Raw genomic sequence first — 27,582 nt, forward strand, 5'->3', positions numbered from 1 at the left:
TGCGTTTTTTCCTGAATATATTCAGGAAAAAACGCATACGCCCTTTTTGGCCAAGTGCATCATTGTGGACGTTCTGCCTCTTTTCCTATGCTTTCAATGCAATTCCAGTCTACCTCCTGAAATCGGTTTCCTGCAATTCTGCCCCGCTTTCAAGTCCTCTTGGCAGCCTTACTTCAGTATATTTTTGGACGATAGCTGTCATTTATAACTCTGAAGGTTTGTGAATTACAGTGCCCCTGAGCTCCTTTCTTCAACTCGCTTTCTTTTGAGCTGGCCGCAACACTGCAGGATGGCTTCAGGCCCTAATCTGGTTCCGGCACGGCACACTGAGCCTTTGTTTATTTCCTCTTCCTGGTGGGAAATGAGAGTTAAATTTGCCCGTCCAGACACCTCCAGCTAGTCTCTCATTGGGTCTCCCTATTCCTGTTCATCTTCCGCAGAAATTGCAAACTGTGCCAAACAGGAGGTTAAAGGCACTGACTCTCCAAGATGGGAGAGTGTTAGTAAATCGCCTGGAATGTTGCACCCGATTACCAGGGTACGAAAACTGAGACATATTTGAACACGTCTCCCGATCACACGGTTGATGATACTCTGGGTTCCACATGCATGTTTTTGCTGAAGGAAGAATCCCTTAAACCTGGAGAGTTGAGACCCGTGGAATGGGTACCATGCAATATGACTTCAAAGGGTCTTCATTTGCTCACCGAACCTCTCCAATCCTATCACTGCTGCGTTTATGCCCCTGTACACACGCTTGATTCTCTTTCGGAGACATAGCAATCCATAGGTTTTCAGATACTTACTAGTCAGGTACATTCTTAGGCGTTTAATATGGGGTGTTGAGTCTATTTCGTTGAGCAAGGAGTAGCTCTTGTCCATTCCATATTTGGCTTAAGGAAATTTATCTGTGCTCATTTCAATCCCTGGTTTTATGCAGCACCCCAACTCACCTTTCCTCTTAAGCAAGCATAAGTTGGTTTTCTAAATTTGAGACCCTGTTCTGTTTTGCAATCCAGTTCCTGTGTAGCCAAGTTTCCATTCCGTGTATTAGTGATATCTTATGATGTTTCTTTTTCTGTGTGACTTATTTCAGTTAGAATTATCATACCTGAATCCACTCATTATGCTGCTACGGGCCTGATGACATAGATTTCATTGTTGAGTGATATTGCATTCTACGTAAGTACCACAACTTCTTTATCCATTTTTCACTTTCTGCGATATTGAACTTTTACCGTAAATGAGGTTCTTGTAAACAGAGCTGTCCCAAACTTTGGGGTGGCTGTGTCTTTTTGATTTTAATTTCCCTAAGCTATAGGACCATAAGTGGAAGTGCCCTAGGCTCTGTTGCTTTGTTTTTTAGATGTTTCAGGAAACACCATACAGTTCTCCCCGAGTGGCTGTTGGCAATTTACATCCCACCCATCAGCATAACAAGGCTCCCAGTTCTCCATGGCCTGTCCTGCCTTTCTGGATTTTACACTTTTCTCAGATGGCCCTTTTAACCAGTGGGAAGTGAGACTTCATTGTAGTGCAGATTTCCTTTGCAAGCTTGCTTGGTTGTACAAAAAGTGCATATGCGTTTTTTCCTGAATATATTCAGGAAAAAACACATACGCCCTTTTTGGCCAAGTGCATCATTGTCGACGTTCTGCCTCATTTCCTATGCTTTAAATGCAATTCCAGTCTACCTCCTGAAATCGGTTTCCTGCAATTCTGCCTTTCTTTCAATGCCTCTTCATAGCCTTTCCTCAATATCCTTTTTGAAAATTGTTGGCCTTTATAACTCTGCACGTTTTTGAATTGCAGTGGCCCTGAGCTCCATTTTTCAGCTCTTATTTTTGTGATCTTGCCTCATAACCGCAGGATTCCTTCAGGCCCTATTCTTCTTGTGGGACACCTTGCTGTGCCTTTGGTTAATTCTTCTTACTGATGTGAAATTAGAGTGACATGTGCCCATTGAAACCACTACATTAGTTTCTCACTGGTTCCCCCTAACCCATTCATCCTCCGCACTATCTGCAGACTGTGCGATACTGGGACTTAAAGGCATTGACTCTCCATGTGAGGTTGTTGTTAGTAAAGCGGCTGGAATGTCGATCCGGAGCCCCAGGAGAGGAACAATGAGGTGTGTTTTAGAAACCTTTCCTGATCATATGGTATACCAGTCGCTGGGTTTCCCAAGCATGGTTTAGCTGTAGGAAGATTCCCTTCAACCTGGAGTGTTGGGACCCTTGCAATGAGTAGCATGAAGTATTGCATTAAACTTTTGGCAGTTGCTCACCAAAGCTCACCAATCCTCTCAGCCCCAAGTGTCCAGCCTTATGTCTTATCCAGCTGTGGGTTTATATGTGGTCAATCCAGGTTGCATCACAGCCCCTGAGCGAATTTTGTAAGAATTTTTCTCTCTTTCATTGTTTCTGCGTTTTGTTTTTAAAATTTATTTCTATAATGGGGTTTAGCTCATCTTCACTGCTGTGTTTGTGCCGCTCTGCACACACTTGATTCCCTTATGGAGATATATCAATACATGGGTTTTAAGATTCTTATTACTCAGATATATTTCTCTGCGGTGTATAGGGTGTGTTGAGGCCAGTTCATTGAGCAAGGTGTAGATCTTGTCTAATACCTATTTGGTTTATTGAACGGTATCTGTGCTAATTTCAAACTCTGGTTTTATGCATCACCCCACCTCTCCTTTCCCCTTAAGCTGACATAAGTGTGTTTTCTAAATGTGAGACACTGTTCTGTTCTGTAATTCATTTCTTGTGCAGCCATATTTACCCTCCCTCTATAAGTGATATCTTATGATATGTTTCTTTTTCTGTTTGACTTATTTCAAGTAGTATTATCGGACCTAAATCCACTCTTTATCCTTCTACTAGCCTTATTACATTGATTTCATGGTGAAGAGATATTCCATTGTACATAAGTACCACATCTTCTTTATCCATTGTTCTCTTTCCTGGGATATTTAAGGTGTACTGAAGTTGAGGTTCTTGTAAACAGAGTAGCCCTAAACTGTGGTGTGCTTGTGTCTTGTTGATTTTTAGACTTCCCTAGATATACTCCCATGATTGGAAGAGTCCTATGCTCTGTAGCTCTGTTTTTTAGATGATTTAGGAACCACCATACACTCCTCCAGAGTGGCTCTCGGCAGTTCACACACTGCCCATCAGCGTATAAAGGCTCCCTGTTCTCCATGGCCTGTCCTGCATTTCTGGTTTTTACAATTTTTTAGGATGGCCCTTTTGACCGGTGGGAAGTGAGACTTCTTTGTTGTGCACATTTGCATTGCTTGCTTGGTTCCTTGCCCATAAGGTGCATATGCGTTTTTTCCTGGATATAATCAGGAAAAAACGCATACGCCCTTTTGGGCCAACTGCATCATTGTCGAAATTCTGCCGCTTTTCATGTGCTTTAAAGACGAGTCCAATCTATCTCTTGAAATCTGTTTCTTGCAATTCTGTCTTGCATTCAGATCCTCTTCTTTGCCTTACCTCAACATAATTTTGGACGTTAGTTTTCATTTATAACTCTGCAGGTTTGTGAATTGCAGTGACCCTGAGCTCCATTTTTTAAGTTGTTCTTTTGTGAGCTGGCCTCAAACCCGCAGGATTGCTTCAGGCCCTATTTTGGCTCCAGCGAGGTGGGCTGAGCCTTTTTTTAATTCTTATTCTTAATGGGAAATTAGAGTGATATGTGCCCGTCCAAACCCCTACAACTATTCTCTCATTGGTTCCCCCTCTTCCCGTTCATCCTCCTCACAATTTGCAAAATGTGTGAAACAGAAGTTGAAATGTGCTGATTCTCCAAGTGGGGAGATTCTAAGTAACGTGGCTGGAATGGTGAACAGGAGCACCAGGAGAGGATAAATGAGCTGCATTTTAGACACATCTCCTGATCACATGGTGTACAGTCCTCTGGGTTTTCCATGCATGTTTTAGCTGTAGGAAGATCCCTTGAACCTGCAGATTTGGGACCCATTGAATGGGCACCAGGTAGTATTACTTTAAAGGGTGTGCATTTCCTCACCCAAGCTCACATTTCTCTTAGCGCGAACAGTTTCCAGCCTTATGTCTCATCCTGCTGTGGGTCTAGACGTGTTCAATCCATGTTGCATCACCGTCCCTGAGGAAAAGTTGTAAGAGGTTTTCTCTGTCTCTCTGTCGTTTATTTTTTTCAATTTATTACTATATTGGTTACAGCTGATTTTCAAAGCTCTGTTTCTTGCTGCTGTACATCCACTTGATTCACGTACAGAGAGACATCAGTAAATTCTTTTTCAGATTCTTACCAGTCGTATATATTCTTTTCTGGTGACTTGAGTGTGCTGAGTGTAGTTCTTTTAGCTACCGTGTAGGCCTTGTTGATTATCAGTTTGGTATTTGGAATGGTATCTTTGCTAATTTCAACCTCCTGGATGATGCCTCACCCCTCCCCACCTTTCCCGTTTAGCAGCCTTATGCGTGTTTTCTACATATTTGACTATGTTTTTGTTTTGTAATTTATTTCATGTGTAGCTATTTTGGATTCCACCTTTAAGTGATATCTTATGATATGTGTCTTTTTCTTTTTGAATTCTGTCACTTAGAATGATCATACGTAACTCCTCCAGAGTTGTTACAACTGGCCATATTTCATTGATTTCCAGGCTGAGTAATATTCCACTCTACATAAGTACCTCATCTCTATCCATTTTTTCCCTCCAGAGACATTTAAGTTATATCCTAGTCGAGGATCTTTTAAACAGAGAGGGGGTAAACATTGGGGTGCCTGTGTCCTCTCGATTTTTGTTTTTCCCAAGATATACGCCCATGAGTGCAAGTGCCCTATGCTCTGTAGCTCATTTTTTAGATGCTTTAGTAAACACAATATACTTCTCCAGAATGGCCGTTGGCAATATACATTTCCACTATAAGTCTCACAGGGCTCCCTCTTCTCATTGCCCTGTCCTGCATTTCTGTTGTTTACGCTTTATGAGGATGGCTCTTGTGACTGATGCGAAGTGATATCTTTTGTAGTATTGATTTCCAGTGCCCACCTGTTTGGTTGGCTAAAAAAGTGTATGCCCTTTTCTTGAATATATACAGAAAAAAACGCATACACCCTTTTTGGCCAACTGCAATGTTGGCAATGTTCAGCTCCTTTTCTTGTGCTTAATGGCGAGTCCTTTCTACCTCCTCAAATCCCTTTCCTGCCATTCTCCCTTGCTTACAAGTCCTTTTCTCTGACTTTCCTCAAGACATTTTTCAGTGATGGATATTTTCAACTCTGCAGTTTCGTGAATTTTACTGCCCCTGAGTTCCATTGTTCAACTTGTGTTTATGGGAACTGGCCACAAAGCAGCAGGATTTCCTCAAGCCCTATACTGTTTCCATGGGCAACCCTAGCCTTTGGTCAATTCGTCTTCCTGATTGGAAATTAGAGTGACATGTGCCTGTCTGAACACCTAGGACTTGTCTCTCATTGTTCCTCATCCTTCCGCTTCATCCTCTGGACAAATTCCAAACTGTACGCAACAGAATGTTGACAGTGCTGACATCTCCAAGTGGGGAGACTGTTAGTAAAGACGCTGGAGGGGTGAACCCGAGCACCAGGAGATGAGGAGATGAGATGCCTTTTCCAAACTCTTCCCGATCAGACGGTATACTATCCTCTGGGTGTGACAGACATGTTTTAGCAGTAGGAAGAGTCCCATTCATGTAAGGAGAACACCAGGGCTTTTTCAAAATCAGTGTCTCCCCGAAACCCAAACTGGGGAATTTTTTAAGCTACGGCTACACATATGTTCATTAAGGGCCTTGGGAAGTAGGCAGAGTCCAAACTTTAGATGATTGAAGTCTTCAGGGTCAGAAGCACTCACCACCAGCTTCCCTTAGGCTACACTTTAACTGTCATTGATAGATGATGTCAATAAAAATATCTATTCTTTTTCAGATTATTTCCCCTTATAGGTTATTGCAAAATGTTGAGTGTAGTTCCCTGTGCTATACAGTAGTTCCTTGTTGATGATCTATTTTATACATAGCAGTGTGTATGTGTTAATCCCAAACTGTTAATTTATCCCTCCTCCCACCTTTCCCCTTTGGTAATAATAAATTATAAGATTTTATACTTCTCAGAAATGGGGGAGCTGAAAGAGAGGTATCATTTTCAATGGAAAAGCATTTAAAACAAGATTGAAGGTTTAACCAAGATTATTAGATGTACATCCTTGGAAAGAAATCACTTCGTTTCTCTAATATTGACCTGACAAATAAGACAAACCCTTTCACTGAACTTGCTTATAATAAAGTGATGGAAATATCAAATGGAAGTGTTAGAAACATCTTATTTTACCCGAGCCTTATACACTGTTCTATGTTAACTACAGTTTGGCTCACACATCTGTTCATTGAGGTTACAATAGTCTCAATTTCTGTTACTGATCCTCCAGAGTGGACCCCAACAAGTGTTCCCCTGCCCAGTGTCATTGGGGCCAACAGATCGAGACTGAGTTTGGTTCACAAGCAAAGGAAACTTTATATTTTGATCAGAGAATGGAGAGGTGAGAGCATGCACTACCCCGTGGGCTGTGGGCTGGGCTGCTGTGTAGAGATCCTGTCAGAGTCATTGGGAGGGAGGGGACAGAGCTTTCAAGGGCTGGGTTGGCTGCAGCTCAGGCTCTATATCGTGGAGTCTGCACTGGGCCCCAGGAGCTGAGGTGTCGACCCAGCCATTCTGCACTAGGAAATCTGGTCTGAAGTGGCGGGTGTGGAGCCTCTGCATGCGAGACCCTAGGAGTACGTGAAATTAGACAAAGCACAAAGGATAAAAAAGTTAGACTTGACTTTATTGCACAGATTCTATTTTTATCTCCCAGGGATTTTTAATGGGCTTTGCTGGGGACAAACCCCTCCTCTGCCTTTTGTCCCGTTGCTCATTCTTGGAGTTCTGAGGGTGCAGACCCTTCTTCTGTAACTGCTGAGTGCTGAGTTGGGAGCCCTCATACCCAGGGGCGAGGGTCAGAACTTCTCACCAGCAGCCTCCAGGTGGCGTTGATTTTCCCCAGGCCCCCTGCCTCCTTGCTCGTCCACCTGAACACCAGCATTGGAAGTGTTATAGATTCTAATGACCTTTAAGGGTCCAGGAAAGAGATGTGCAGAGACGTTGTGGGGGCCGGTTTCACCCCGCCCCACATTTGTTCGGCCACCTTAGGCTGACCGTTTCTGCCAGCCTAGATGCTCTGACCAGTAGTCTGTGCTTTCTTCAGTTAGGCCCCTGAATTAACGTACAAACAGCACCAGGTGTCAGAGCCCTGCCCACTCAACTCCCAGACAGTCCAGGGTCAGTGGTGATCAAGGACCATGATGGCCACTGAGTCAACAGCCTTTTGAAGTAAACAGGAGTCCAGCCGGTCTTATTGGCCACCATCATCACGGTGTCTGTAGGCTTTTCTATAGTGACAGTGTGATATACGGTTCCCCCGCCAAGATTATTAGCTCCCCTCTGGGTGCAGTAAGTCCTGCAAGCAGTAGTCTACTGTTTTGGGACACACTCTTGTTGTTTTATGAGAAAAACTCCAGGTCAAGTGATGTTCACACGAGTCGTCATGGTGCCCTGTTGCCCCCGGTTATCTCTCTGGATGTTGGAGTTGGAAGGCCTCCTCACTCGAGGTCGGTGTGCCAACGGAACGAACCCTGCAACTTCAGGGCATGGTTGGTGGTTAGGATCACCACGTGGGGTCCTTTTCCCTTAGGAGGGAGGTGGCCTTTTGGGCTGCTGATTTCCAGGTTTTTAGATACCGCCAGTATCTTGGCCAGATGTGGCAGTGGGTCAAGCCCCTTGGTGACCATAGTTTATCCTACCTGGATGGCATTCTTGCATTGTTCCATTTCAAGTGGTCCCAGTTTTTGCACTAATTCTCCAATGGCGATTCACCTTTCACCGGGAATGTAAAGGTCAAAGGGTTTAGCTAAATTAGGGAGTTCCAGGGCAAGGGTCTGAATTGACTGCTCTTTCCATTCTTGAAAGGCCACTTCTGGATTCTATTCAAAAGGATCATCATCTTTTCCTTTCAGTGTTTCATATAGAGGCCCAGCTAGTAGACTGTAGTTAGGGATCCAGAAGCAGCAAACCCTGGCCTCCCCAGGAACCCCTAAGCTGTCTTCTAGTTTTAGAAAGGGGTAAGGCTGAAAATGGTTTCTTCCCTTTCCTGGGATGGGCTTCTCTGACCTTCTGTGAGAATGAAGCCCTGGCAGGTCACCGCAGTCTGTGATATTTGAGCTTCTTTTTGGACGACTTCTATCCTTTATTGGCTTGGTAGTTCAGAGGCCTCCTTAGTAGGGCTGGCGATCAGAATGTCATCTGCGTATTGAAGGAGGGTTTCCTTTTCCAGAGGTAGAACTTTTAGGTCTTTACCTAAGCTTTCCCCAAAGACGGTGTGGGAATTTTTGCACCCTTGGGGCAAGACGGCCCGGAAGTATTGTTTTAGTTGTATGTTGAGTCCTGCCACTCACAAGCCAAAATTTCTTGTGACTCTGGGACTAATGGAATACAAAAGAAGGCATCATTGAAGACTAATACAGAATACCATGTCCTGGTGGTTGGTAGAATGACCAGCAGGGTGTAGGAATTAGGAGCAGCTGGAGGTATATCCTCGGTGGCTTCACTGACTGTCCTGACATTCTTTACCAGGTCCCCAGCAGCCCATGGGGCTCTCGTGGTCAGACCAATCCCCGGATACAGAGCTACCCTTGCAGGTACCGTGGCAGGGCTGGGCACACAGGAACCATGCACATAGCCCTCATTGCAGAGCACCCCCAGCTCACCTGTCACTCAGAGCTGACACAGAACACCTCAGAGCAGGACTTGAACTAACAAACAGCAGCTGCGACAGGTCTGTGACCCTGGTCATCACTCTGTACGGCCTCCCTCCACCTGGTCTTCCAGAGACTTCCACTGCACCCGGGGCACCAGGCCTCTGTCTCCAACCACCACCCACCCCTCCTCTCCCTGACTCCTGGGTTCCTCTCATTAGGAGAGTGTTTTCTTGAAGTTGTCTCCCACTCATGGGCCAGATAAAATGATTAGAAAACAAGCCAAAGCTGCAGCCCCTTGTCTATCTTGACTCTCAGGAGCCCACACCTGTTCCTTGGACCTGGCCGGTTCAGCAAGTTCCATTTTCTGCAACTGTGAGCCCCTGAGGGGTGATGATTGGCTGACCTGGGCAGCCTTACCGTGCCGGCCAGCCCTCCCCAGGTGTGCCTGGGTTGAGATCAATATAAATACCACTCCAGGCAGCAAGAGCCCCTGCAGCCGTGCCTGACGCCATTTTCTCTGCCCTGTCAGCAGTCTCGGGGCTGGGCTGGTGGGAGGGAGTGAGAGGCCACAGCTTTGTGGGTGGCCCAGTGTGAGTGGGGCTCTGTTGGACTTTCTGCAGCAGTTGCCAGGCTGCCACCTGCTAAGGAAGAGGATGTGTCACCCATACCTGCTGCTGGAATTTCTCCCTGGGCAGAGGTGAGGAAGGAAAAAAGCAGTGGGGGCAGGGACAGGACGGGTATCTCAGGCAGGGAAATGGAAATCTTCCAGAAGAGCACCCAGGGCCAGTACCATCCTGGCTGGCCTGCAGGCACCAAGTCGGCTGGCATGCTGTCACTCGTGTGGCTCCATGGCCCTTCCTCTAGGCTTTCAAGTCCTTGTACATATTCAGGTGTTTTACCTGGGAAGGTTGGGAACAGTCCAGCAGCAGCTGGCCTGGGGCTCATCTCACGTTTACTCACAGATGCCTCGGCACAGTCCCCCAGGCTTGTAATGAGGACACTCCTTGCGGGGGGGCTGCTGGCTGCATGCGAGATGATTCCCCACCTCTGACCAACTTCAGAATTGTCTACCACTGAAGCAAGTGCCCTGATAGGGTTTTCATCTGTATAACTGGTGGGTTCTGTTTTGTTTTTTCTTTTTTGTTTCAAGGTAGGTTTTATTCCTCTTTTTTGTACTTATGGATGTAAGCATGGAAATAATTCATTCATATAAATACATGTATGTGAAGGGAATAACTTTTTTCCGTTTTTTAAAAAATTTTATTTTTCATTTTATTTTATTTATTTTTATACAGCAGGTTCTTATTGGTTATCTATTTTATACATATAAATGTATACATGTCAATCCCAATCTCCCAACTCCTCCCACCGCCACCCCCCCCCATGGTTTTCCCCTCTTTGTGTCCATACATTTGTTCTCTACATCTGTGTCTCTATTTCTGCCCTTCAAACTGGTTCATCTGTACCATTTTTCTAGGTTCCACATATATGCGTTAATATACAATATTTGTTTTTCTCTCTCTGACTTACTCCACTCTGTATGACAGTCTCTAGATCCATCGACGTCTCTACAAATGACACAATTTCATTCCTTTTTATGGCTAATAGTCCATTTTATATATGTACCACATCTTTATCCATTCGTCTGTCTGTGGGCATTTAGGTTGCTTCCATTACCTGGCTATTGTAAATAGTGCTGCAATGAACATTGTGGTGAATGTGTCTTTTTGATTTATGGTTTTCTCTGGGTATATGCCCAGTAGTGGGTTGCTGGATCATATGGTAATTCTATTTTTAGTTTTTTAAGGAACCTCCATACTGTTCTCCATAGTGACTATCAATTTACATTCCCACCAATCGTGGAAGAGGGTTCCTTTTCTCCACACCCTCTCCAGCATTTGTTGTTTGTAGATTTTCTGATGATGCCCATTCTAACAGGTGTGAGGTGATACCTCATTGTAGTTTTGATTTGCATTTCTCTAATAATTAGTGATGTAGAGCAGCTTTTCATGTGCTCCTTGGCCATCTCTACATCTTTTTGGAAGAAATGTCTATTTAGATCTTCTGCCCATTTTTGTATTGGGTTGTTTGTTTTTTTAATATTGAGCTGCATCAGCTGTTTATATATATTGGAGATTAATCCTTTGTCCATTGATTCAGTTGCAAATATATTCTCCCATTCTGAGGGTTGTCTTTTTGTGTTTGTAGTTTCCATTGCTTTGCAAAAGCTTTTACGTTTCATTAGGTCCCATTTGTTTAGTTTTCTTTTTTATGTCATTACTCTAGGAGGTGGATCAAAAAAGATCTTGCTGTGATTTATGTTAGAGTATTCTTCCTATGTTTTCCTCTAAGAGTTTTATACTGTCCGGTCTTACATTAAGGTCTCTAATCCATTTTGAATTTATTTTTGTGTATGGTGTTAGGGGGTGTTCTAATTTCATTCTTTTACATGTAGCTGTCCATTTTTCCCAGCACCACTGATTGAAGACACTGTCTTTTCTCCATTGTATAGTCTTGCCTACTTTGTCATAGATTAGTTGACCATAGGTGTGTAGGTTTATCTCTGGGCTTCTTTCTTTTTTATTTTCCTTTTACACCTTTATTGGAGTATAATTGCTTTACAATGGAGTGTTAGTTTCTGCTGTATAACAAAGTGAGTCAATTATACATATACATATATCACCATATCCCCTCCCTCTTACATCTCCCTCCCACCCTCCACATCCCACCCCTTTAGGTGGTCGCAAAGCACCGAGCTGATCTCCCTGTGCTATGTGGCTGCTTCCCAGTAGCTATCGATGTTACATTTGGTAATGTATATATGTCCATGGCACTCTCTCACTTCGTCCCAGCTTACCCTTCCCCCTCCCCGTGTCCTCAAGTCCTTTCTCTATGTCTGTGTCCTTAATCCTGTCCTGCCCCTAGGTTCTTCATAAACTTTTTTCTTTAGATTCCATATATCTCTGTTAGTACACGGTATTTATTTTTCTCTTTCTGACTTACTTCACTGTGTAGGACAGACTCTAAGTCCATCCCCCTCACTACAAATAACTCAGTTTTGTTTCTTTTTATGGCTGAGTAATATTCCATTTATATATGTGCCAGATATTCTTTATCCATTTATCTGTCGATGGACACTTAGGTTGCTTCCATGTCCTGGCTATTGTAAGTAGAACTGCAATGAACATTGTTGTATATAACTCTTTTTGAATTATGGTTTTCTCAGGGCAAATGCCCAGTAGTTGGATTGCTGGGTCGTATGGTACTTCTATTTTTAGTTTTTTCAGGAACCTCTATACTGTTATCCCTAGTGGGTATAGCAATTTACATTCCCAGCAACAGTGCAAGAACGTTCCCTTTTCTCCAGTAAATGCCTCTCCAGCATTTATTGTTTGTAGATTTTTTGATGATTGCCATTCTGACTGCTGGGAGTTGATACCTCACTGTAGTTTTGATTTGCATTTCTCTAATGATTAGTGATGTTCAGCATCCTTTCACGTGTTTATTGGCAATCTGTATATCTCCTTTGGAGAAATGTCTATTTAGGTCTTCTGCCCATTTTTGGATTGTGTTGTTTGTTTTTGTGATATTGAGCTACACGAGCTGCTTGTAAATTTTGGAGATTAATCTTTTGTCATTTGCTTCATTTGAAAACATTTTCTCCCATTCTGAGGGTTGTATTTTCGTCTTGTTTATGTTTTCCTTTGCTGTGCAAAAGCTTTGAAGTTTCATTAGGTCCCATTTGTTTATTTTTGTTTTTATTTCCACTTCTCTAGGAGGTGGGTCAAAAAGGATCTTGCTGTGATTTATGTCATAGAGTGTTCTGCCTATGTTTTCCTCTAATAATTTTATAGTGTCTGGTCTAACATTTAGATCTCTAATTCATTTTGAGTTTATTTTTGTGTATGGTGTTATGGAGTGTTCTAATTTCATTCTTTCACGTGTAGTTGTCCAGTTTTCCCAGCACCACTTACTGAAGAGACTGTCTTTTCTTCATTGTATATCTTTGCCTCCTTTGTCATAGATGAGTTAGCCATAGGTACGTAGGTTTATCTCTGGGCTTTCTATCTTGTTCAATTGATCTATATTTCTGTTTTTGTGCCAGTACCATATAGTCTTGATTAATGTAGCTTTGTAGTATAGTCTGAAGTTAGGAAGTCTGATTCCTCCAGCTCTTTTAATTTCCCTCAAGACTGCTTTGGCTATTCGGGGTCTTTTGTGTCTCCATACAAATTTTAAGATTTTTTTGTTCTAGTTCTGTAGAAAATGCCAGTGGTATTTGATAGGGATTGCATTGAATCTGTAGCTTGCTTTGGGTACTATAGTCATTTTCACAATATTGATTCTTCTAATCCAAGAACATGGTTTATACCTCCATATGTTTATATCATCTTTGATTTCTTTCAGCAGTGTCTTATAGTTTTCTGAGTACAGGTCTTTTACCTCCTTATGTAGGGTCATTCCTCCGTATTTTATTCTTTTTGTTGCAATGGTGAATGAGATTGTTTCCTTAATTTCTCTTTCTGATCTTTCATTGTTAGTGTATAGGAATGCAAGAGATTTCTGTGCATTAATTTTGTATCCTGCAACTTTACCAAATTCATTGATTAGCTCTGGTAGTTTTCTGGTGGCATCTGTAGGATTCACTATGTGTAGTATCGTGTCATTTGCAAACAGTGACAATTTTACTTCTTCTTTTCCAATTTGTATTCCTTTTATTTCTTTTTCTTCTCTGATTACTGTGTCTAGGACTTCCAAAAACTATGTTGAGTAATAGTGGTGAGAGTGGACATCCTTGTCTTGTTCCTGATCTTAGAGGAAATGCTTTTAGTTTTTCACTATTGAGAATGATGTTTGCTGTGGGTTTGTCATATACTGCCTTTATTATGTTGAGGTAGATTCCCTCTATGCCCACTTTTTGGAGACTTTTAATCATAAATTGGTGTTGAATTTTGTCAAAAGCTTTTCCTGCATCTATTGGGATGATCATATTTTTATTCTACAATTTGTTAATATGGTGTATCACATTGATTGATTTGTGTATATTGAAGAATTCTTGCATCCCTGGGATAAACCCCACCTGATCATGGTGCATGATCCTTTTAATGTGTTGTTTAATTCTGTTTCCTAGTATTTTGTTGAGGATTTTTACATCTATATTAATCAGTGATATTGGTCTTTAATTTTCTTTTTCTGTAGTATCTTTGTCTGGTTTTGGTATCAGGGTGATTGTGGCCTCATATAATGAGTTTGGGAGTGTTCCTTCCCCTGAAAAGTTCTGAAGAGTTTGAGAAGATTGGGTGTTAGCTCTTGTCTAAATGTTTGATAGAATTCACTTCTGATGCCATCTCGTTCTGGACTTTTGTTTGTTGGAAGATTTTTAATCACACTTTCAATTTCATTACTTGTGATTGGTCTGTTCATATTTTCTATTTCTTCCCGGTTCAGTCTTGGAAGGTTATACCTTTCTAAGAATTTGTCCATTTCTTCCAGGTTGTCCATTTTATTGGCATAGAGTTGCTTGTAGAGGTCTCTTAGGATGCTTTGTATTTCTGTGGTGTCTGTTACAACTTCTCCTGTTTCATTTCTAATTTTATTGATTTGAGTCCTCTCCCTCTTTTACTTGAGTCTGGCTAAAGGTTTATCATTTTTGTTTATCTTCTCAAAGAACCAGCTTTTAGTTTTATTGATCTTTGCTATTGTTTTTATTTCATTTATTTCTGCTCTGATCTTTATGATTTCTTTCCTTCTATTAACTTTGGGTTTTGTTCTTCATTCTCTAGTTCCTTTAGGTGTAGGGTTAGATTGTTTATTTGAGATTTTTCTGGTTTCTTGAGGTAGGCTTTTATTGCTATAAACTTCCCTCTTAGAACTGTTTTTGCTGCATCCCATAGGTTTTGGATCATCGTGTTTTTGTTGTCATTTGTCTCTAGGTATTTTTTGATTTCCTCTTTGATTTCCTCAGTGATCTCTTGGTTATTTAGAAATGTATTGTTTAGCCTCCATGTGTTTGTTTTTTACGTTACTTTCCCTGTAATTGATTTCTAATCTCATAGCATTGTGGTCGGAACAGCTGCTTGATATGATTTCAGTTTTCTTAAATTTACTGAGGCTTTATTTGTGACCCAAGATGTGATCTATCCCGGAGAATGTTCCGTGTGCCATTGAGAAGAACTTGTAGTCTGCTGTTTTTGGATGGAATGTCCTATAAATATCCATTAAATCTATCTGGTCTATTGTGTCATTTAAAGCTTGTGTTTCCTTATTAATTTTCTGTCTGGATGATCTCCATTGGTGTAAGTGAGGTGTTAAAGTCCCTTGCTATTATTGTGTTACTGTTGATTTCCTCTTTTATAGCTGTTAGCAGTTGCCTTATGTATTGAGGTGTTCCTGTGTTGGGTACATATATATTTATAATTGTTATATCTTGGATTGATCCCTTGATCATTATGTAGTGTCCTTCCTTGTCTCTTGTAACATTCTTTATTTTAAAATCTATTTTATCTGATATGAGTATTGCTACTCCAGCTTTCTTTTGATTTTCATTTGCATGGAATATATTTTTCCATCCTCTCACTTTCAGTCTGTATGTGTCCCTAGGTCTGAAATGGGTCTCTTGTAGACAGCATATATATGGATCTTGTTTTTGTATCCATTCAGTGAGCCTGTGTCATTTGGTTGGAGCATTTAATCCATTCACGTTTAAGGTAATTATCAATATGTATGTTCCTATTATTATTTTCTTAATTGTTATGGGTTTGTCTTAGTGGGTCCTTTTCTTCTCTTGTGTTTCCCACTTAGAGAAGTTCCTTTAGCATTTGTTGTAGAGCTGGTTTCGTGGTGCTGAATTCTCTTAGCTTTTGCTTGTCTGTAAAGCTTTTGATTTCTCCATCAAATCTGAATGAGATACTTGCTGGGTGGAGTACTCTTGGTGGTAGGTTCTTCCCTTTCATCACGTTAAATTTATCATGCCACTCCCTTCTGGCTTGTAGATTTTCTGCTGAGAAATCAGCTGTTAACCTTATGGGAATTCCGTTGTATGTTGTCATTTTTCCCTTGTTGCTTTCAATAATTTTTCTTTGTCTTTAATTTTTTCAATTTGATTACTGTGTGTCTCGGCATTTTTCTCCTTTGGTTTATCCTGCCTGGGACTCTCTGCGCTTCGTGGACTTCGGTGGCTATTTCTTTTCCCATGCTAGGGAAGTTTTCAACTATAATCTCTTCAGATATTTTCTCGAGTCCTTTCTCTCTCTGTTCTCCATCTGGGACCCCTATAATGCGAATGTTGTTGCATTTAATGTTGTCCCAGAAGTCTCTTAGGTTGTCTTCATTTATTTTCATTCTTTTTCTTTATTTTGTTCCATGGCAGTGATTTCCACCTTTCTGTCTTCCAGGTCACTTATCCGTTCTTCTGTCACAGTTATTCTGCTACTGATTCCTTCTAGTGTATTTTTCATTTCAGTTATTGTATTGTTCATCTCTGTTTGTTTGTTCTTTAATTCTTCTAGGTGTTTGTTCCTTAATTCTTCTAGGTCTTTGTTAAGCATTTCTTGCATCTTCTCGATCTTTGCCTCCATTATTTTTCTAAGGTTTTGGATCATCTTCACTATCATTATTCTGAATTCTTTTACTGGAAGGTTACCTATCCCCACTTCATTTCGTTGTTTTTCTGAGGATTTATCTTGTTCCTTGATCTGGTATAAAGTCCTCTGCCTTTTCATTTTCTCTATCTTTCTGTGAATGTGGTTTTCCTTCCACAGGCTGCAGAATTGTAGTTCTTCTTGCTTCTGCTGTCTGCTCTCCAGTGATTGAGTCTATCTGAGAGGCTTGTGCAAGCTTCCTTATGCGAGGGACTGGTGGTGGGTAGAGCTGGGTGTTGTTCTGGTGGGCAGAGCTTTAATCTGCTTGTCTGTGGATTAAATAAAAGTTTAATAAAAAGTTTAATCCACTTGTCTGCTAATGCATGGGGCTGGGTTCCCTCCCTGTTGGTTGTTTGGACTGAGGCGACCCAGCACTGGAGCCTACCTTGCTCTTGGTGGGGCTAATGGTGGACTCTGGGAGAGTTCACGCCAAGGAGTATTTCCCAGAACTTCTGCTGTCAGTGTCGTTGTCCCCATGGTGAGCTGCAGCCACACCCCACCTCTGCAGGAGACCCTCTAAAACTAGCAGCTAGGTATGATCATTCACCTACGGGGTGACTGCTCCTTCCCTTGGGTCCTGATGTGCACACTACTTTGTGTGTGTCCTCCAAGAGTGGAGTCTCTGTTGAGACTCTGAGTCTCTGAATGCAGTTGAGACTCTGAGTGGAGTCGCACAGACTCTGGGTCCTGTGAAGCTTCGATGTTTTGTGGTTCTAGAAATCCTATAGGAGACAGTCCACAGCAGGTGAAGCTAATGCTGTCATAGAGGTGGTGAAACCAAAGATCTGCAGTTCCGACTAGAGGTGCTGATGTACAAACAGGACAAAATCATCTCATGTGAATGTAGTTCAGGCACGTTTAAAATGAATGCAGTCATGTTAATGCCTAACATCTTCTATCTTGTGCCTCTCCTCAAGGACCCCCTCCTCAGTTCCTGAGGCTCCTGTAAGTCATGTACAGGGGAATGGAGAGTGGGCTCTGTCCAGTCTGAGCCCTGAGTTACCCTGTGTGTATCTTAGGATACTTTGTATTTCTGTGGTGGCTCTTGTAACATCATCTCTTTCAGTTCTGATTTATTTGGCCCCTCTCTTTAAAAAAAATACTACTGTTGTCTTTTATTCTTTACAGAAGTTTAATAAGTGTTTGATCTACTACCCTTACTCTATGTATACTTTTTGCCGTGAGATTTTTACTTTTGTTTGTTTTCTTGTTACTGTCAATAATTAGTGAGAATTCTTTTAAGCTACCTTCAACATTGCTTATAAAGCTGCTTTATTAGTGATGACAGAGCTTTAATGGAAGTCGTGTTCTGGTTGTAAATTAGAATGCAATGTGCCAGCAAAAAGCCCCTTAAGTGTATGTCTCATTACTTCTCGTTCTTTTTTTCCCCTTTTTTTCTCTCTTTTTTTTCTTGTTCTTTTTTTAATGTTTATTTTTTATCAGAGCAAATTTGATTAAAATGTTTTGTTTGTTCTAGGTGTGTAAGATGTTGTTCTTTTACACATATACATGTATCTATACTTCTTCAGATCGTTTTCTCATGTAGCTTGTGACACAATGTTGAGTAGTCTTCTCTTGGTATTCCATAGGTCTTTGGTGATTATATATTTCACATGTGTTTCTATATCTATGTTAACCCCAATATCCTAATGTATCCAGTCCTCACACCTTTCCATTTGGTGAACCATAACTTTGTTTAATGAATCTGTGATTGCCTTTCTCTGTGGAAATATCTTCATTGGTATCAATTTTTAGCTAACACCTATAAGTGATATTATAGGATATGTGTCTTTTGCTGTCTGACTTAGTACAATTTGCCTGATTACCTCTAGAATCATCTACGGTGCTGCAAATGGCATTGTTTCATTTTTTTCCCTAGATAATATTCCATCTGTACATGTACCAGTTCTTCTTTGTCCACTCACCTGTTGATGGACTTTTTGGTTGCCTCCATGTCTTGGCTATTGTAATACTGCTGCACTGCACATTTGCCTGCCTGTGTCTTTACAATTCTGTCTTCTTATGTTATAGGCCCAGGAGTGGGCATCCTGTATCATATGGTATCTCGGGGTTTACCGTTTAAATGCACCACGATTCTGTGCTCATTATTGGCTCTTTCCAGGTTACATCCCACTTAAAGTTGAGGGTATGCATTTCTCCACAACACCTTCAGCATTTATTTATTTATTTATTTTTAATATCTTTATTGAAGTATAATTGCTTTACAATGGTGTGCTAGCTTGTGCTTTACAACAAAATGAATCAGTTATACATATACATATGTTCCCATATCACTTCCCTCTTGCGTCTCCCTCCCTCCCACCCTCCCTCCCCTCCAGGCGGTCACAAAGCACCGAGCTGATCTCCCTGTGCCATGCTGCTGCTTCCCACTAGCTATCTACCTTATGTTTGGTAGTGTATATATGTCCATGCCTCTCTCTCCCTTTGTCACAGCTTACCCTTCCCCCTCCCCATATCCTCAAGTCCATTCTCTAGTAGATCTCTGTCTTTATTCCTGTTTTACCCCTAGGTTCTTCATGACATTTTTTTCCCTTAAATTCCAGGTATATGTGTTAGCATACGGTATTTGTCTCTCTCTTTCTGACTTACTTCACTGTGTATGACAGACTCTAGGTCTATCCACCTCATTACAAATAGCTCAATTTCGTTTCTTTTTATGGCTTCAGCATTTATTGTTTGTAGTTTTCTTGCTGATGGATATTCTGACTGGTGTGAGCTGATACCTCTTTGTGGTTGAATTTGCATATGACTCATAATCCTTTGAAATTGAGCTTTAAGTCATGTCCTTTTTATTTTTCAAACTGTGATTACAGCTTAGCTCTTCAAAGTGTTTTCTAAAGTATGTGTTACATTTTGAAATTTATTGGCCATTACCTCCCTCAAAACATTTTGAGGGCAGGTTTCATTTACAGCCCTGCAGTACTTGTTCACATGAAGTGACCATTAGCACAGGCTTTAAAGCTGCTTTTGCAGGTAACGGCCAGATTGCGGCAGCCTTTCTTTGTTCCCCATGCTGGTACTAGGGAAACAGAGCTTCCGGCCGGTGGTCTTCCTCGGTTATAAATTAGAGTGGAATGTGCCCAGATAAACCCCCAAAGGCTGATGTCTCCTTACTTTTGTTTGTTTTTTTAATTTAATTTATATTTTTATCGGAATAATATTCCATTTTGTATATGGACCACTTCTTGGTGCATTGCTCTGTTGAGGGACATTTTCGTTGCTTCCAAGTGTTGGCTATATTAAATATTGCTGGAGTGCAAGATTGCCAGCTTGTGACTTTTTGATTCTCATTTTCTCAGGTGATAGTCCCAGCAGTGGGTATGACTGATTGACTAGTAGCTCAATGTTTACCTTTTCAAAGCACCTCCATTGTGTTTTCATTAGTGGCTCTTACCATGTCTCCCTTAGAGCCGAGGGTACGAACTTCTCCACAATCCCTTCAGCATTTATAGTTTGCAGCATTTTTGCTAATGGCCAATCTGACTGTTGTGACCTGATAGGTTTTTGTAATTTGGGTTTGCATGACTTTAAAAATTCCTAAAATTCATCATTTTCCATGCCTTTTTCCTTTCTGTTAAAAATCAAGTGTGAGTACAATCTATCTCTTGAAGCTGTCTTCTTGGAAGGTTGCCCTCTTTTGAATTTTTGGTGGATATTCGACCCCAGGATTTTTTTGGAGGGCAGATGTCATTACAGAACTGCAAGTTTGGTGAATATTTAGTGACCATTAGCACTGGGTTTAAAGCTGCTGTTGTGGGAAACGGCCACAAGGAGGCAGCATTTGTCCTTTCCCAAATCTGGGTACTAGGGCAGCAGAGCCTTTCTGGAAGTCGTGGTCCTAGGTTTTAAGTTAGAATGGAATGTGCCAGGAGGAACGCCCATAAGTTTATGTCTCATTACATCTTGGTTTTTAAAATTTATTTAATCGGGGTAATGATTAGATATTGTTTGTCCAGATGTACACAATCTGGTTCATTTGTACAATATATATGTCTATTCATGTTCAGATCCTCTTCCCATGTAAAATATTACAGTGTTCCATAGACCTCCCTTGCTATATGGTCCGTCTTTTTGATATATGTTTATTATATGTATTTGTATACGTATGGTAACGTTAATCTTAATTTATCCATTCTGCCCACCTTTCCTTTTAGATAAGCATACTTAATTTCTAAGTCTGTGAGTGTCTTTCTCTGTGGAAATATGTTCATTTGTGTTAGTTATTAGATAACGCCTATAAGTGATATCATAGGATATAGGTCTTTTGCTTTCTGACTTACCTCATATTCTGTGATTATCTCCAAGCTCATCTATGGCACCTCAAATAGCAGTGTTTCATTGTTTTCCATGGCTAATATTCTATTGTGAACGTGAACCACTTCTTCTTCATCCATACATCTGTTGATGGACATTTTGGTGGCTTCACTGTCTTGGCTATTGTGAATAAGGCTGCAGTGCAGCTTTTGCAGCCCGCGTCTTCTCGATTCTGGTCTTCTCAGGTGAGAGGCCCAGTGGTGTGACTGCTGCATCGAATGGTACCTCAACTTTTACTTTTAATCGTAGCTCCTTTCTGTTCTCATTATTGGCTCTTACCACGTTACATCTCACCAGCAGCTAGAGGGTACACAGTTCTCTAAAACCCCTTCAGAATTTATTGTTTGTAGACCTTTTGCTGATGGTCAGTCGACTGGTGTGAGTTGAAACCTTTTTGTACATTAGATTTGCATGAGTCTAATAATTCCTGAGGTTGAGCTTTCACCCATTTTCCTTTTTTTAAACAAGAGAGTGAGTCAAACTTACCTCTTCATACTATCGTCTTGAAAAATTTGCCAGTTTTGAATTTTATTGTCCATTCCCTACCTCAGCACAGTTGTTTAGGGCAGGTGTCCTTTGCAGCCCTGAGTCCTTGTGAATGTTAAGAGAACATTAGCTGTGGGCTTAACGCCGCTCTTGCGGAAAACGGCCACAAGGCAGCAGAATTTCTACATTTCCAACTCTGGGTTTTTGGGCAGCAGAGCCTTCCTGGAAATCGTGTTAGTAGGCTGCAAATTAGAGTGGAATGTGCCAGAGCACATCCCCAAGAGCTTATATCTCCTTACTTCTTGTTTGTTTTATAAATTTAATTTTTATTAATTATCAGAGCAAACTTGATAAAAATATTTTTTTTCTCCTAGGTGTACAGAATCTCGTTCATTATATCAATGTATCTGTCATTTATCTTTGCATTCTTTACCATGTAGGTTATTACAGAGTGTTGCCTAGACCTCTCTTGGTATTCCATAGGTATTTTGTGATTATATATTTCATATGTATTAGTACATGTCTGTTAACCCTCATATCCTAATTCACACATTCCTTACACTTTTCCATTGGTTAAACATAATTTTTTTTTCTTAATCCATGCTTTTCCTTCTCTTGGAAATAAGTTCATGAGTATCAACTTTTAGGTAACACCTAGAAGTGATGTCATAGGATATCTGTCTTTCACTTTCTTTCTTTAATTTGAGTGATTATCTCTAGGTCCTTATATGGTGGTGCAAACGGCACTGTTTCATTGTTTTCCATGGCTTATATTCCATTGTTTACATGGACCACTTCCTCTTTGTGCATTTTTCTGTTGATGGACATTTTGGTTTCTTCCAAGTCTTGGCTATGTTAAATATTCCTGCAGTGCAGGATTGCCAGTCTGTGTCTTTTCCATTCTGCTCTGCTCAGGTGATAGGCACATCAAAGGACCTACCAGATCACATGGTAGCTCAATTTTTACCCTTAAACGCACCTCCATTATGTTCTCACTACTGGCTGTTACCAGTTTACATCCCCCCCAGCAGCTGGAGGGTACACAGTTCTCTGAAACCCCTTCAGCATTTATTCTTTGTAGACTTTTTGCTGAAGAACATTCTGACGGCTGTGAGGTGAACATTTCTGTAATTGGATTTGCATGGCTTTATTCATTGCTGATGTTGCGCATTTTTCAATTCCCTTTTATTTTAAAGAGAAAAAAAAGAAAAGACAAAATGTGCGTAAAATATGCCTCTTGACATTGTCTTCTTGAAATGTTGACGTCTTTTGAATTTTCTGGTCGATTACGACCCCAGGACATTTTTGAGGCCCGGTGTCCTTTACAGTGCTGCACATATTTTGAATATTAAGTGACCATTACCTCTTGGTTTAAAGCTGCTGTTGTGTGAAACAGTCACAAGGCGGCAGCATTTCTCCTTTACCAAATCTGGTTACCAGGGCAACAGAGCCTTAATGGAAGTCCTGTTCTAGGTTGAAAATTAGAATGGGATGTGCCAGGAAAAATTCCTTTCAGTTTATGTCTCATTATTTCTTGTTCATATTTTTAATTTAATTTTTATTTTTTATCGCAGCAAATTTGATTACAATGTTTTTTTTTTTGTTGTTCTAGGTGTGCAAGATGTGGTTCTTTCACACACATACATATATCTATTCTTCTTCAGAACCTTTTCCCAGGTAGGTTATGACACAATGTTGAGTAGTCTTCTCTTGGTATTCCGTAGGTCTTTGGTGATTATATATTTCACATGTGTTTCTATATCTATGTTAACCCCAATATCGTAATGTATCCAATCCTCACACCTTTCGATTTGGGGAACCATAAGTTTGTTCAATGAATCTGTGATTGCCTTTCTCTGTGGAAATATCTTCATTGTTATCAATTTTCAGGTAACACCTATAAGTGATATACGTTAGGTGTCTTTCGCTTTCTCACTTACTACAAGTTGCATGGTTACCTCTAGACTCATCTATGGTGCTGCAAATGGCATTGTTTCACTTTTTTCCCGAGCTAATATTCCATCTCTACATGTAACAGTTCCTCTTTGTCCACTCATCTGTTGATGGACTTTTGGTTGCTTCCATGTCTTGGCTATTGTAATACTGCTGCAGTGCAGATTTGCCTGCCTGTGTCTTTCCAATTCTGTCTTCTTATGTTATAGGCCCAGGAGTGGGCCTGCTGGATCATATAATAGCTCAATATTTACCTTTTAAAGGCACCTCCACCCTGTTCCCATTAGTGACTCTTACCAGGTTACGTCCCACTTCAAATTAAGGGTATGCATTTCTCCACAACCTCTTCAGCATTGATCGTTTGTAGTTTCTTTCCTGATGGTTATTCTGAATGGTGTGAGCTGATACCTCTGTGTGGTTGGATTTGCATGTGTCTCATAATCCTTTGAAACTGAGCTTTCAGGCATGTCCTTTTATTTTTCAAACGGTTATTACAGCTTAGTTCTTCAAATGGTTTTCTTGAAATATGTGCCACATTTTGAAATACTTTGGCCTTTACCTCCCGCAAGACATGATGAAGGCAGGTTTCCTTTACAGCCCTGCAGGACTTGTTCATATGAAGTGACAATTAGCATAGGTTTTAAAGCTGTTTTTTCAGGTAATGGCCAGAGGGTGGAGCATTTCATAATTCTATGAAACGTAACTGAACACACAATATATATTTTTTCTTTTAAATTTCCATTGTTACTTTTTTAAAGTACAATTATAATTGAAGTTCTTTGTAACAAGTGAAATTTAAAAAATTAAAGGAAAAGATAATATTTTACCACTTGCCATCCTTTCCCATTTACTGAAACGACCAGCATAATGTGTAGGTTTCTCATTTTATCCAGGTGTTCTATACATCTGGAATATCATGCTTCTCACTGTAGAAAAACAGATTTAGCTCTCACACTTTTTATAGGCTACATAACATTCCATAGAACAGAAGTACCAACTATTTCAGACTTAGCTTTTTGAGGGACACTCAGGTTACTTTCTGTTTTATTTTGTTGTTCTTTTTTTGGGGGGGGGTAGGAGTTTATTATTTATTTATTTATTTTTGTTGTGTTGGGTCTGAGTTTCCGTGTGAGGGCTTTCTCTAGTTGTGGCAAGTGGGGGGCCACTCTTGATCTCGGTGCGCAGGCCTCTCACTATTGCGGCCTCTCTTGTTGCAGAGCACAGGCTCCAGATGCGAGGGCTCACTGGTTGTGGCTTATGGGCCTAGTTGCTCCATGGCATGTGGGATCCTCCCAGACCAGGGCTCGAACCTGTGTCCCCTGCATTAGCAGGCAGATTCTAACCACCGCACCACCAGCGAAGCCCTCTATTTTGTTGTTCTGCTAGTTTGTTTTAACCCAAGAAAATATTTTTTTAAATACAAAAAAACAAAATTAAGCTAAGGGTAAGGATTAGGGTTTAGGGTAAGATTTAGGGTTAGGGTACGGGTTAGGATTATTGTATGGCTTAGAGTATGGTTTAGGGTTATGGTTATGGTACGGGTTAGTGTTAGGGTACAGTTTAGGGTATGGCTATGGTTTAGTGTTAGGGTACGGGTTAAGGTATGGGTTAGTGTTAGGGTATGGGTTAGGATTCAGGTACGGTTTATGTTCAGGGTTATGGTTAGGTTTAGTGTATGGGTTAGTGTTAGGTACGGGTTAGGGTTAGGTTTAGTGTTAAGGAAGGGGTAGAGTTTAGGGTACAGGATAGGGAACAACAAAGGGTTAGGGTTAGGGTACGTGTTAGGGTACAGTTTAGTGTTAGTGTACGGGTTAGGATTAGGGTACGGTTTAGGGTAAGGTTTAGAGTTAGGGTTAGGGGACGGGTATGGTTTGGGGTACAGTTTAGGGTATGACCACGGGTTAGGAGTAGGGTAAGTGTTAGGGTACGGTTTAGTGTTAGTGTACAGGTTAGGATTATGGTACGGGATAGTGTAAGGGTTAGGGTTAGGGAATGGGTACAGATTAGGTTGCAGGTTAGGGTATGACAACGGGTTAAGGTTAGGGTACGTGTTAGTGTATGGGTTAGGATTAGGGTACGGGTTAGGTTATGGGTTAGTGTTAGGGGATGGGTTAGGATTAGGATACGGGTTATGGTATGGTTTAGGGAAAGGGTTAGGATACGGGGTAGGGTTAGGATAAAGTTTAGTGTATGGCTATGTGTTACTGTTAGGGTACATGTTAACGTACGGGTTAGTGTTCGTGTACAGCTTAGGGTAAGGGTTAGGGTTAGGGAACGGGTACGGTCTCAGGTACAGGTTAGGGTATGGTAGCGGGATAGGGATAGTGTACGTGTTAGGATGAGACTTCTTTGTAGTGCAGATTTGAATTTCCCGCTTGCTTGGTGGGCCAAAAAGTGTGTATGCATTTTATCCTGAATATACTCAGGAAAAAACGTATACGCCCTTTTTGGCCAAGTGCATCGCTGCCAAACGATGTGCCAAACAGGAGGTTACAAGCACTGACTCTCCAAGTGGGGAGATTGTTAGTAAAGCGTCTGGAATGGCGAACCCGAGTACCAGAGGACGAATAATGAGATGCGTTTTAGAAACCTTGCCCGATCACACTGTGGACCATCCTCTGGGTTTCCCACGCATGTTTTAGCTGTAGGAAGAATCCCTTAAACCTGGAGGGTTGGGACCCATGGAATGGGTAGCACGCAGTACTACTTCAAAGGGTCTGCATTTGCTCACCGAACCTCACCAATCCTCACAGCCCCAAGTGTCCAGCCTTATGCCTCACTCAGCTGTGGGTGTAGATGTGGTAAATCCAGGTTTCATCACAAGCCTGAACGAGTTATTTAAGAATTTCTCTCTCTTTCACTGTCTTTGTGTTTTGATTTTGAAATTTATTTTTATAATGGGGTTTAGCTGATTTGCACTGCTGTGTTTATGCCGCTCGATGCACACTTGATTCTCTTACGGAGACATATAAATACATAGGTTTTAAGATTCTTACTACTCAGATATATTCCTCTGCGGTGAATAGGGGGTGTTGAGTCCACTTCGTTGAACAAGGAGTATATCTTGTCTATTACTGGCTTATGGAACGGTATCTGTGCTCATTTCAATCTCTGGATTTATGCAGCACCCCAACTCACCTTTCCCCTTAAGCAAGCATAAGTTGGTTTTCTAAATGTGAGACTCTGTTCTGTTTTGTAATTCAGTTCATGTGTAGCCAAGTTTACATTCCCTCTATAAGTGTTATCTTATGACTAGTTTCTTTTTCTGTGTGACTTATTTCACTCAGAATCATCGAACCTAAATCCACTCATTATGCTGCTACGGGCCTGATGACATTGATTTCATTGCGGAGTGATATTCCATTGTATGTAAGTACCACAACTTCTTTATCCATTTTTCTCTTTCTGGGATATTTAAGTTGTTCCGTTGTCGAGGTTCTTGTAAACACAGCAGCCCTAAACTTTGGGGTGGCTGTGTCTTTTTTATTTTAATTTCCCTAAGCTATAGGACCATAAGTGGAAGTGCCCGAGTCTCTGTAGCTTTGTTTTTTAGATGTTTCAGGAAACACCATACACTTCTCCAGAGTGGCTGTTGGCCATTTACATCCCGCCCATCAGCATAACAAGGCTCCCAGTTCTCCATGGCCTGTCCTGCCTTTCTGGATTTTACACTTTTTTCAGATGGCCCATTTAACCAGTGGGAAGTGAGACTTCATTGTAGTGCGGATTTCCATTGCACGCTTCCTTGGTTGGCAAAAATGGCCGTATGCGTTTTTTCCTGGATATATTCAGGAAAAAACGCATATGCATTTTTTGGCCAAGTGCATCATTGTCGAAGTTCTGCCGCTTTTCATATGCTTTAAATGCAATTCCAATCTACCTCCTGAAATCTGTTTCCTGCAATTGTGCCTTGCTTTCAAGTCCTCTTCACAGCCTTACCTCAATATATTTTTGGACGATAGTTGTCCTTTATAACTCTGCAAGTTTGTGAATTGCAGTGACCCTGAGCTCTTTTTTCCAACTCGCTTTTTTGTGAGCTGGACGCAAAACGGCAGGATTGCTTCAGGCCCTAATCTGGTTCCAGCGTGGCACGCTGAGCCTTTGGTTAATTCTTCTTCTTGGTGGGAAATTAGAGTGAAATGTGCCCGTCCAAACAACTACAGATAGTCTCTCATTGGTTCTCCCTATTCCCGTTCATCCTCCGCAGAAATTGCAGAGTGTGCCAAACAGGAGGTTACAAGCACTGACTCTCCAAGTGGGGAGATTGTTACTAAAGCGTCTGGAATGGCGAACCCGAGTACCAGAGGACGAATAATGAGATGCGTTTTAGAAACCTTGCCCGATCACACTGTGGACCATCC

General features: G+C 41.2%; 1 long non-coding RNA gene across 1 annotated transcript; it reads left to right on the top strand.

Annotated features, from left to right (window-relative positions):
* Nucleotides 1-1,096: 1,096 nt before the first annotated feature.
* Nucleotides 1,097-27,188, top strand: LOC307181291. Its single transcript, XR_013826339.1, has 3 exons — nucleotides 1,097-1,182; nucleotides 22,881-22,945; nucleotides 26,509-27,188. It is a non-coding gene; the product is annotated as an uncharacterized lncRNA (long non-coding RNA).
* Nucleotides 27,189-27,582: the final 394 nt, after the last annotated feature.

Source organism: Stenella coeruleoalba, assembly GCF_951394435.1.
Source record: "Stenella coeruleoalba genome assembly, contig: scaffold_134, whole genome shotgun sequence".
Classification (NCBI taxonomy): domain Eukaryota; kingdom Metazoa; phylum Chordata; class Mammalia; order Artiodactyla; family Delphinidae; genus Stenella; species Stenella coeruleoalba.